Source organism: Lagopus muta, chromosome 19 (assembly GCF_023343835.1).
Source record: "Lagopus muta isolate bLagMut1 chromosome 19, bLagMut1 primary, whole genome shotgun sequence".
Lineage (NCBI taxonomy): Eukaryota > Metazoa > Chordata > Aves > Galliformes > Phasianidae > Lagopus > Lagopus muta.
In genome coordinates this window covers 4,258,063-4,266,340 of record NC_064451.1, presented here as the reverse complement: position 1 = coordinate 4,266,340, position 8,278 = coordinate 4,258,063, and the positions used below count along the sequence as shown (strand labels likewise).

At 40.8% G+C, this 8,278-nt stretch overlaps 1 long non-coding RNA gene across 1 annotated transcript; it reads left to right on the top strand.

Annotated features, from left to right (window-relative positions):
- Positions 1-282: 282 nt before the first annotated feature.
- Positions 283-4,840, top strand: LOC125702629 (uncharacterized). Its single transcript, XR_007380651.1, has 3 exons — positions 283-659; positions 1,219-1,293; positions 3,127-4,840. It is a non-coding gene; the product is annotated as an uncharacterized LOC125702629 (long non-coding RNA).
- Positions 4,841-8,278: the final 3,438 nt, after the last annotated feature.

Here is an 8,278-nt window from a genome sequence, read left to right as displayed (position 1 = left end):
TAAAACAAGAGCTGAAGTAAACAAGTGGGAGACAGCGAGACGGAGAGTGTGAATGCACACAGGGGGTAAATGCTGTTTTTCTTTCCAGACATCCTATGCCTAAATGTTGGTGGCAGGAATTCATTTTTAAACGTTTGAAAGCCTTCAGATGAAGAGGTTTTTGTTTTGTTTTGTTCCGGCCCGGTGTTCTGTTTTGTTTTGCCTTTGTTTTCCTACTTGCTCATGTGCAATTTTTCTTAGATAAACAAAGCACCAGAATATAAAGGCAAAAAGAAGGTAACAATAAAAAATTTACATATGAAAAGCAGTGGCTGAATATTTTCCTGCTTTTAAAAGGAAGGAAAAAAGAAAGAATGGGGATTAACAAGTAGAAAATAGAGTTGGTGGAACAGCCTTCAGGCCTGGGTTTCCTAAAGGAAAAGAGTGGGAGATCTGGGGGACAAAACCACCAGCACTTCTCTCTGCTCACAAGCGGCTTCTGGGCTGAAAACTATTTCATTACCACTACTGAACTTCTTGCATACGACTTTCTTCTCTAGGATGAAAACGAAATGGGACCAGCCTGTTTGTGAAGGGGAACATTTCCCTCTGCTAACAGCTTGACCGAGATCCACCCAATTTGCTTCCTAACAGCTGGAACTGCTCCCACCAGTGAGTAGGTAAGGACGTAGACACAGGCAATTAACGAGGCTTGGATGATGGACCAGCCCTCCAGGATGCCATTATGGGATGGTACAATGTCACAAAACAGAGATGATCCTCTGCACTGAGCCCGCCCTCCTTGGGAGCTGCCATAGTTGCTGAGTTTCCCTGCAGAATATCAAGGGTATCAGTCAGTCTCGAGTTTCCACTAACTTTTCTAGGCCTCAGACAGTAATGCTGTGGAGTTAATTTCATTCATTTAACCAGTGGGAAGAGGGTAGGAGGGTGAAAAATAGACAGAAAGAATTTTCTTTTAGATTGATGGATACAGGATGCCATGCTTGCATCCCCAGTACACTCGGCAGTGTCAGCACTCACAGCATCTCAAGCTTGGCAAGTAATGACTTGCTTGGTTCAGTGGTCAAACTGAAGGAAAATCAGGGACGAAAAAAAAAAAAAGAGCTTCAAGGTTATTCTACAAAATATTTTGACCCAAGACAGAAAAAAATTATCTTCATTTTAGGATGTTTTAGGACATTTACTCCAGTGTTTTTTTTTGCTTTCTTTTCTAATTAGCAGAGGATAAAGAGGCCAATTTCAAGAAGTGCAATTTCAGAAGGGAAGGTGGGAGACTTCTGGTGGGAAACAAATGTGAGAAAATATTTTGATCTCTCTTTTTGTTTCTTAATTTTAACTTTGTATTTTTGCCCTAAGTGAAACTGTCTACATGCTGAGTTTGTGTTGGCAGGCAGTGGCACTTTCCCTAGATGCCATGTATCAGTGAATTAGACATTTGCACAAAGAACGTTACCTTCCTCTTCCTTCATGCTCTTGCTGAGGTGAAATGCAAGCAAAAAACACTCGAGCAGGTAAGAGGGAAGTGGCTGCTGGAATATCAACACCACATTTAAAGAGCAGAGTTGGAAGAGGGGCCAACATGGAGCACTCCTCTTTATTTTTGTTTTTCCCATACAACTGCTCCCCCTCCAGCTCAAAGGCTGCCTGCCCGGGGCTGATGCTTGGCACTGTGAGTAGGCAGCATTGTCCTCTGAGCTCCAGGAAAACTGGGGGCTGTGGGCCCGAAGTATAACCATGGGTCACTAGAGGAGGATACCAGGTGAAATCAGAGGGCAGTGCTTAGCAGATGTGAGAACACTGAAAATAAGAAACAAAACCCCATTACCCACAATCATTATCAGCCTCCCTCCTCTTGGAATTGAAAACAGGCTATTTAGCTCATTCTAGTAGAACTTTTATTAAGAAGCTGCTGGATATTGGCATTGATAACTTGCCAGTAAACTCAGGCAGGGAGCCTTCTGTACCAAATCCCTTTTAGTAACAAAATAAAGATGTTGGTGATGTGTGTAACTCTCCATTAACCATGCTTAGTTTGAAAAGAATATATTGTCTCTGTTTTTTTTGTGATCTTGTTTGAAATCTTTGGGCAGGCATCACTGTATGATTAAATCACCTGCTCCACAAAGACGCTCTGTAATTAATTACAAGGGAATCCAAATTCTAAGATGGGAAGAAAAAAAAGTAAGAAAATAACTTTGAGGTGACAATAAAAAATTGCTTCAGCTGTGGAATGGCATTGGAGGCATGCAACTTGCTGTTGTCATTACACATCCTGCAATATGCACTGGATGAACGCCCTGTTGGTCATTGTTGGCTAACAAGAAGTGATGACATGGCAGCATGATAGCACCACAGCACCGCTGAAATGCAGCCACTTCTGGGCACTGATGTGATGGATATTTGTGGAGAACTCTATATGCAAAGGGTAGAAAGCAGAGAGTAGGGGAGGAGCAGAAAGGATCGCAAAAGCCAGATAATCCTTGCCAAAACCTGACATTTCCTGTGGCAGATGTCATTTTAGACATGAACAATGAATCATTGCACCTTGACTAAAGAATCCAACTTCTGATGGCTTTCACTTGTTTTATCCAGTCACAGCACCCTTCCTTTGGTAGGTACGGCAAATTCCTTGCACTGAATCAGGAACAAGAGGTTTTTGCTGTGTTTGAGTGAGCAAAAACCCAAATGATTCTCTTCCTAATTAGCCTAATGAGCCTTTTGGCTCTCACATGATGACAAGTAAATGAATTTGCCCTTTCCTTGACAAGTTCTTATGGGAATGATCTGAAGCCTTTTGTAACAATGCATCAAAAGTACAAAGTCATTAAAAACAGTTGTCCAACTATGAAATTAGTTATTGATTAATATTGCTTCCAGACAACCGTATTGTTCATTCAAAAAAAAAAAAAAAAAAAAAAAAAAAGATAGAAATGAATCTGTGTTTACATTTCTTCACGAAAGTAATTTATTGAGGCACACAAAACATTCGGGATCCTGAGGTCATATCTGTCAGTATTCTACACTCACTTTTCTCATTTGGAGCTCAACAGGGGTCTTGCACTGAGAAGAAGTGGTTGATTACCATAAATATCTCGACTAATTCCATCTTGATATCCCCATTCCCAGGTGCAGCGATCAGCTTCTTCTGGAAGAAACATATCTAAAACGAGCAGAAGTGCTCTCCTGTGCATCACGGGGACGTTGTCATCTCCCAGGCTGTGATGCATGGTTAAAAAAAGAACAGAGGGCTCCTAAAAGTAGCCGAAAAGCACATGATCTGTGAATACAGCCAGGAGATAACTGAGTCATCTCAAGTGCTACAGAGGGCCAGAAGAGTGGTATTGGAGTGAATACGAGTGCAGAGCAGGCTGTGAGCAACAGACCAGTGATTTCCATGGTCAAGTGGGCAGTACAACAGATGTGTGCTTTTGCATTGGTATCATTCAGACTTCATGTTCTCAGATTCTCTGAATGGAGAGCGAGGAAAATGATGGAGGAAAAGGATCACTGAGAAAACAAGTCGGAATCACACCAGCCAGAAAGCCTCTGCTTTGCTAAGACTGTGGTAATTGGCAATGGGCAATAACTAACCTCCTACCACGGCGATAGCTGATAGTGACAGTTGCATGTTTAAAACAATTACGTGTTTTGTACTCCACTCTGTTTCACAGAAGTCATGTTTGCCAGTATGGTTCATGTTTCATTTCGCTCTGAGGTAATTGCCAGTCAGCAGCCATTTGTGGTCTAAGATGATTGGAAGTTTTAAAGCAGAATGTGGGCTTTTCCCACTTACCTACTTACCAAAACCAACATCTCTTGGGGAAAAAAAAATCAACACAATAAACAACAAAACCAAACAGTATCTCAGAGGAGTCTGGCACACAAATGACAGTTAAAATGTTGCTCCACTATTGCAATTGCTTCAGAATGATTACTATCCTTCCATTTCATCCTCAGCTGATTAGTCCCTAGGCTCAATTGCTTTCAAATGAATAAAACACCATCTATTTGTGTTTTTGCTTCTGTGAGAAAAAAAAAAAAAAAATCTACTTACTGTGATAAAAGAGATTGGTTTCATCTGTGTGGACTTTTGTTCTGAGGAACGCAATAATTTTGCTGGTACTGAAATTCCGATTTGGAGTGTCTTTAATTGGACTATTGTCTACTCAGTTGATTTGAGAAATGGTTTGCATAACTGACCCAAACACCTCTGGAAGCTTAAACTAAATTTTGGAAAGCATTACAGAATATTTTTCCTGTCTTTCTTCTCACTGGACAGAAAAAGCTCAACAGCCCCAAGCATAGTCGAATACACAAACCCACAGGAATGCTAGTAGCTATGCTTTTCCCATCACCAGTTGTTCAGGAAATGCTGTACTTCAAAGATATCAGGTCATTGCCCTTTTTCAATACCAGGCGTTCGGATAGTTTTGAAAAATTTTCAGTTGTCATCTAAGATGAATCTTATCACATTTGCCCATTATTTCTAATCAAACCTGAGACATGACAGGCATAATTTGGATCGAGATATTTGGCATTTCCCAAACCTCTGCCATATGTCACTCAAAGCCATTGATGGGCACTTCAAAGAAAACCAGGGTGCAGTTTTGAGCAGTTCTCTACAAGTTTCTTTGTAGCAACATTTCTTACTTGGAAGCCCTCTAGTTAAGCTTGCATTTCTGATAAATTTCCATGCATTATTAACCTAATTGGACCCAACATATATTCTAAGATTCTCATTAATATTTTTTAACATGTTATGGCATCTTTACCCTTGAGCAGTCAACCAAGTTTTCATCTTCACAAAAATGGGTTCCTCATAATCGGACAATCCAATCATTTCCAGTCCATAAGGTAAATTTCCTCTATATTCTTTGATTTTGCAGGATTTTTAAAAATTTTTTTCTTTTTTTTTTTTACCAATCAGCATAATACATTTCACTCTATGGATTATTTGTCCATATACCTTGCTGCTATTGCTGGAAGCTTCTAACTGGAAAGGGTGCCAACTTGAGCTGGAGGACACGTCTAAGAGATGACCTCAGGCCAACTGAAAGAAGGTAGAGCACTTTAGGAGGATTGTTCCTTTTATTCTTGTAATTTAGACACTTCACTGACTCTGATCATCTTCAGAATGGATAAAATGCCAATGGTCCGTACTGAATGGTAAATAAATGGTTCTACAGCCCACTGATTGTTAGTCGTTCGTTAAAATATCAGCATAGGGATAACACTGTGGAGACTAAATCCTGGACAAAACTGTCTGAGGTGCTACAAAAATAAAAAGAACATGAAAAAGATGACCCTAAGGCAAAAAGATTACTGGTGTTTGTTTGGCACTATGGCTGTAAAAGCAGAAATATTCAGCTAGAACAATTATTGGGTGGAAAAGAAAGCTTTTTTTTTTCATATATGTTCAGAATGCTTTCATTGTTATTATCTAAAATTGAACTATGTATATTATTTTAAGTGGGTAAATTTTTGTTTTGTATCCATGAAATTGCTACCACATTAACAAGATTTTCCAGGCATTAATGGATTGATTTCTGTATAATTGTAACTATATTAATTCATCCCAATTACCTCTAAGTAAAATTTAAATTAAGTTAAATTGAAGAAATTAAAAATGTTTGAAAACCCTGCATGGAAACCTTGAGGCATCATAAGATTGTCATTTCTCATCTTTAATGTCATTCATTTTGCAACTGAGAACACAACATAAGTAGTCTCAGTTCTCCCAAGATTTGCAAGCTGCTATTTTTCTGTACTATTGAAGGTAACTTAAAGTATCTCTATAAACCCAACTTGATTTTTTTTTCGTTGCTGATGATAAAGGCTGTTTGCTCCTTTCCTAAGAAGGAAACAGATGTGTAGATGAGCTATTTGTAATGAGAAGATGCTCCTCCATAAAGACGGGTTTAAATGAATATGGGAAGCACTGCCATTGGTCTCATAGAGAGAGCCCTCAGAGTAAGCATAGAGGAAAGTGCCGGCCAACCAGTAGTGACCTGCAGCTCCTGAGTGCAACATTGCTCCAAAAAGCAGAAATAACCTTCTTCCCAAGGTTATAGCTAGGATTAGCCTTCTGCCAAGCTTGGTGACAAATCTGTGCTGAGATAGCTTTAATCTGATGCTGGGGAACACAGCTATATTCTGGTTTAGCCAAGCTTTGAGTTGCTCATGACTGGGCTAGAAATATTTGAGTTGAAGCTGGCTCTAAATGGCAACAGTTTGAACAGTTCTCCCAGGTTACAATTTACAGGTTAAGAGAACTGGGAATATAATTGGGGATCTCAGCACATGGTAACTCAAAGTGTTTATTCATCTCTGGATCAATTGCTTCTTGAAAAGGCCCTTCCAAGACCACAGTTCTCCAGATCCTGATTTCTAGACACAATCAGAGCTCGGAAGGGCCTTGGAAGGCTCTGCGTGTCCGTGAAGGTGAGCAATGAGCTGCTCTGAGATGGAGATCATGATTTATTAATGGAGGATGTCATGCTGCAAAACTGTTGGCATTTCACGACTTCTCTTTGGCTTCCTTTGTCCTTGAAAGCTCTGTATTCTTCAAGGTTGGCCCGGTGGTCTGCTCAGAGATATAACAGCTAACTAGAGCTAGCAGAAACCAGACAAAGTACTCAGTTTAGATCATCCGTGCTCTGAGAGAATTAGACGGATGCAGGTCATGCTGAGGAGAACCAGGGAAGCTGTTCCCCTCCCTGCAGCAGCATCATTCAAACTGAGAGAAAGCTGCTCGCAGGAGGGAGGAGGCTTGGAGAAAGGTGCTTCTTAATTGCATTTTGGTTCTGGACCCTCTGGTGAACAGAGACACTGGGAACAAATGAAAGTTTCTGGCGCTGGGAAGAAAAAAATAGGAGGAAAAAGTTTTGCCGCTTAGAGCAGGGAAATAGTTTGAGGCTATGTTTTAATTAAAATGAATATCTGCGCTATCTTAATGTTATTGCCAGTTAAGTGTAGCAGGGTGATTTAGAGTTCTATAACACAATTATACTCCGGTAATGAAGCTCCGCAGAATTATCCCAGGAATTCAGAATGCAGAGGGGAGCAGTAGCTCTCATTTGTAACCATGTTACAACCTTTATTGTTACAATATTTTCTGTTTTCCTCAAAGATTAACTCAGTCGTATTTAAGTCTCTGGTTACATTAAAGAGAAATTGGGAGCGGGTGACAGGAGCTTTTTTACTGTCCCTGCAGCAGTTCAATTCAATACAACAACAGAGAGCCGACTGCCTTAACCTGTTCAAGCTCTTGGTCTTTCTACTGGGGGACAGCATGTGTGTTGTTAGCTAGAAATATCACAAGAAATACAGTTTTGCAGGTGAGGCTTCAAATGAGCAAATATTCCAGCAGGGAAGTCTCTATTGGCGATGTCTTGACAGCTGGTATGAAGACTTTCAAAGATGCTTAGCTCCTTTGAAATGCATCTACATCTGTTTGCTGTGGGTTTGTGTTACATCCAGGAGCTGTGCACTGATGTGGATGTCTCCTTTGCTCCTGAGCTCACGGTTGGGTTTCCGTAGGGTGCAAGACCCAGTGGAAAAGAAGGGCTGCATGGGATCCCTGCTCTGCTCAGTCCCCTCCTGTACACTTGAGAAAAGCTTCTGTACTTCTCCAGCTGTGTTTCCAATACAGCTCAGGAGATGTGTACCCAGATTTACAAGCCAATAAATTTAACCTCAGGGGAGAATACTCAAGTCATGCCTGGCTTCTGTACTTGGTAGGGAAATATTCCTATTTCTTTAAGGAGGACACTCAGATTCTAATAGATTGATCTATCTGTGCACAAGAAGCACCTTATTTCTCCACCCCAAGAATTAACCTCATCAGTCCAGAACCGAGCTAGAGCATGAGCTCTTCCTGGCCACAGGAAGCCTGGCCTTGAGTGTGTACTGAGTTAGAGTGGTTGTGATGGGGTATCCACCCCAAAACTTGCCATCCCACAGCAATTCTTCATCACTGACTGAGAAAAGTACAGTATTTTATTTCCAAATCTCCTTGGTGAAAACAAGAAGCCTTGCCCCATTACACTCCTATTTGGATATAAAACTGTTCAGATCTGAGGAAAGCTGGAATTGAAACCGAGCTAACTTTACTCAAGCGTTCGATTTGCAGCAAACAGATTAAAAGCGGAAATTAATCGATACGGCAAAGCGATCAATCCTCAGGAACACCTCCAGATCCCTGCGGCAGACCCCAGCGGCCCGATTAATCAAAGCATACAGCCTGTGGATAAGAACCTTTGCCTTTGTTTTTTCCCAC